This window comes from Artibeus jamaicensis, unplaced genomic scaffold (assembly GCF_021234435.1).
Source record: "Artibeus jamaicensis isolate MK-2021 breed Jamaican fruit bat unplaced genomic scaffold, CSHL_Jam_final scaffold_1964, whole genome shotgun sequence".
Lineage (NCBI taxonomy): Eukaryota > Metazoa > Chordata > Mammalia > Chiroptera > Phyllostomidae > Artibeus > Artibeus jamaicensis.
Window position 1 is genome coordinate 72228408 of NW_026522030.1, and position 3400 is coordinate 72231807.

At 44.5% G+C, this 3400-nt stretch overlaps 1 pseudogene; it reads left to right on the forward strand.

Moving 5' to 3' along the window:
• Nucleotides 1-1552: 1552 nt before the first annotated feature.
• LOC119036779 (60S ribosomal protein L6-like) lies at nt 1553-2386 on the forward strand (annotated as a pseudogene).
• Nucleotides 2387-3400: the final 1014 nt, after the last annotated feature.

The window sequence follows — 3400 nt, forward strand, 5'->3', positions numbered from 1 at the left end:
TTGTTCTGCCAGCATTTATGCAACAACATACAGCACTTAGTGGAGATTCGGTTTCTTAGACAGCCAGCCAGAGGGGATTTCCCACTAATGAATAGGCCAATAACAATCAAGATCCAAATAAAACAGAAGAGTTCACAAAACCCACACAGATCACAAGCCTAGAGCATGCCGCTCAGGAGATCAAGGAGTATGCACCACTGGGTCCCATAGGACTCCTAACACATAAGGTGACTCCACAAGACAGAAAGTCTAAGCAAATCAATCTAATACATAGAAACAAATACAAAGACAACTAAAATGTGAAGAGAGAAGAACAACCCCCCCCCCAAAAAAAGGAGGAATCTCCATAAAAAGAGCTAAATGAGGTGGAAATAAGTCATTTATAAAACATAGAGTTCAAAATACTGGTTATACAGATGCTCAAGGAAGTTAGTGATAACTAAATGAAATTAGTGGAACTACATAAGCATGGAAAAGGACATACAAAATTTCAATAAGAACCGCTTGAAAATCAGGAATGCAGTATGTAAAATGAAGAACACACTGGAAGGAATTAAAAACAGGCTAGATGAAGCAGAAGATCGAATCAGTGAGTTGGAAGACAAGGCAGAAAAAAACATCCAGTTAGAGCAACAACAACAACAACAAAAACTCAGAAAGCATAAGGATAGTTTAAGGGAACTTTGGGACAACAACAACAAAAACATAACAATGTTCACATCATAGGCATTCCATAAGGAGAAGAATTGGAGCAAGGGATAGAAAACCTGTTTGAAAAACAGCTGTCTTCTTAAGGCAGCAAGGGAGAAACAGCTAGTAACAAACAAGGGAGCTACAATAAGGCTATCAGCTGATTTCTCAATAGAAACACTACAAGCCAGAAGACATTGGCATGAAATGTTCCAAGTGATGAAGAGCAAGGACCTCCAACCATGACTACTCTATCCAGCAAAGCTCTCATTTAAAGTAGAAGGTAAGCCCTGGCTGGTGTAGCTCAGTGGATTGAGCATGGGCCTGAGAAACAAAGGGTCACCGGTTCGATTCTCAGTCAGGGCACATGCCTGGGTTGCAGGCCAGGTCCCCAGTGGAGGACACATGAGAGGTAACTACACATTGATGTTTCTCTTCCACTCTTTCTCCTTCCCTTCCCCTCTTTCTAAAAATAAATTAATTAAATATTTTTAAAAATAGAATGTAGAATACAGACCTTCCCAGGCCAAAGAAGGCTGAAATTGTACATCTCCACCAAGCTAGCACTGCAAGAGATGGTAAAAGGACTGCAAGAAGAAGGAGGAAGAGAAGGAGAGGAAGGAGAAAGAGAAGAAGAGAAGAAGAAGAAGGAGGAGGAGGAGGGGGAGAAGAAGAAGAAGAATGAGGAGGAGGAGGGGGAGGAAGAGGGGGAAGAGGAAGGAGAGAGAGAGAGAGAGAAACACAGGCACAAAAGAAAAAATTGACAGTGACTAAGTGCCTATCAATAACAACCTTAAATGTAAATTAATTAAATCCTCCAACCCAAAGAAATAGGCTTTAGTTCTTTTTCTCATTTTACAAGATGGCAGGTGAGAAAACAGAGAAGCTGGATACTAAGAAGAAACCTGAAGCCAAGAAGGCAGACACTGGTGGCAAGGTTAAGAAGGGTAAACTCAAGGCCAAGATGCTTAAGAAGGGGAAGCCCCACTGCAGCTGAAACCTTGTCCTAGTCAGAGGAATTGGCAGATATTCCCAGTCAGCTATGTATTTCCCAGAAGCCATATACAAGAGGAAGTATTCTGCAGCTAAATCCAGGATTGTAAAGAAAAAGGAGAAAGTTATGGCTACCGTCACTAAACCAGTTGGTGGAGACAAGAATGTCGGTACCTGAGTGGTTAAACTTCACAAAACGCCTACATGCTATCCTACTGAAGATGTGCCTTCAAAGCTGCTGAGCCATGGCAAGAAACCCTTCAATCAGCATGTGAGAAACTTGTGGGCCAGCATCACTCCAGGGACCATTCTGATCATCCTCACTGGGTGCCACAGAGGCAAGAGGGTGGCTTTCCTGAAGCAACTGAGCAGTGGCTTGCTACTTGTGACCAGACCTCTGGCTGTAAATTGAGTTCCTCTGTATAGAACACATCAGAAATTTGTCATCACCTCCTCCACCAAAATTGATACCAGTGGTATGAAAATCCCCAAGCATCTCACTGATGCTTACTTCAAGAAAAAGAAGCTGTGCAAGCCCAGACACCAGGAAGGGGAGATCTTTGACACTGAGAAAGAGAAATACAAGATTACAGAGCAATGTAAGGTTGATCAGAAAGCTGTGGACTCACAAATTCTGCCAAAAACCAAGCTGTTCTTCAGCTCCAAGTGTGTTTGCTCTCACAAGTGTGCTTTATGCTCATAAAATGAAGCCCTAAATTTCTTTTGAAAAACCAGATTGAATAATTGATCTGTTTTTTTTTTAAAGTAGGATAGCTGAATGGATAAGAAAACATAACCTGCATATATGTTCTCTACAAAAGACCCACTTAGAACAAGAAATACACACAGGCTGAAAGTGAAATGGTGGAAAATATATTCCATGCAAATGGACATGAAAAAAAAGCTGGGGTAGCAATACTTACATCAGAAAAGGTAGACTTCAAAATAAAGGCCATAACAAGAGACAGAGAAGGTCAGCACACAATACTTAAGGGGGAGACTGGTTTTTCAAGATGGCGATGGACTAGGACGCAGCAGACACCAGTTTCTAGTACAAAAGGGAGAGAAACCTGTCCGATCAGAGGAGGTGAAACCAGCAAGCTAGCAGTTGCCAAGCATATATAAAAATAAGAGACCAGAAACCTCATCGGTCACGGAGGTAGGGAGACAGCAGCAGTACAGTAGTCTCTGGGACGGAGCAAAGAGAAACAGCCGGTGCAGGGTAGGGGAACCAGTGCCCAATGGCAAGAGCCCAACAGAGCATAGGACAGCCTTCAGCGCCCAGATGGCTCCCTCCCTAGGATTTTTGGGCTGGGGACCTGCCAAGTGGCCCAACCAGAGGGGAGCAGAGGTGATTTAAGCCTGTGCATAGTTCGGAGGTCCTGCGCCTGGTGGGAACTGTGTCTGGGAGAGTGCCTAACAGCGCCTGGGACAGTGTTCAGCACCCAGACGGCTCCCTCCCTGGAATTTTTCCACCGGGCAGGCCAAGTGGCCCAGGCAAAGAGGTGTGGAAGGAATTTCAGCCTGCACACAATTTGGGGAACTGGTCACCTGACACACAGTGTATCTGGGCGAGTGCCTGAGGTCGCCTAGGCCAACCTTAAGCGCCCGGAAAGCTCCCTCCCTAGGATTTTTGGGCAGGGACCTGCCAAGAGACCCAACCAGAGGGGAGCAGAGGAGATTTCAGCCTGCACAGATTTCAGTTATGGGTCCAGCG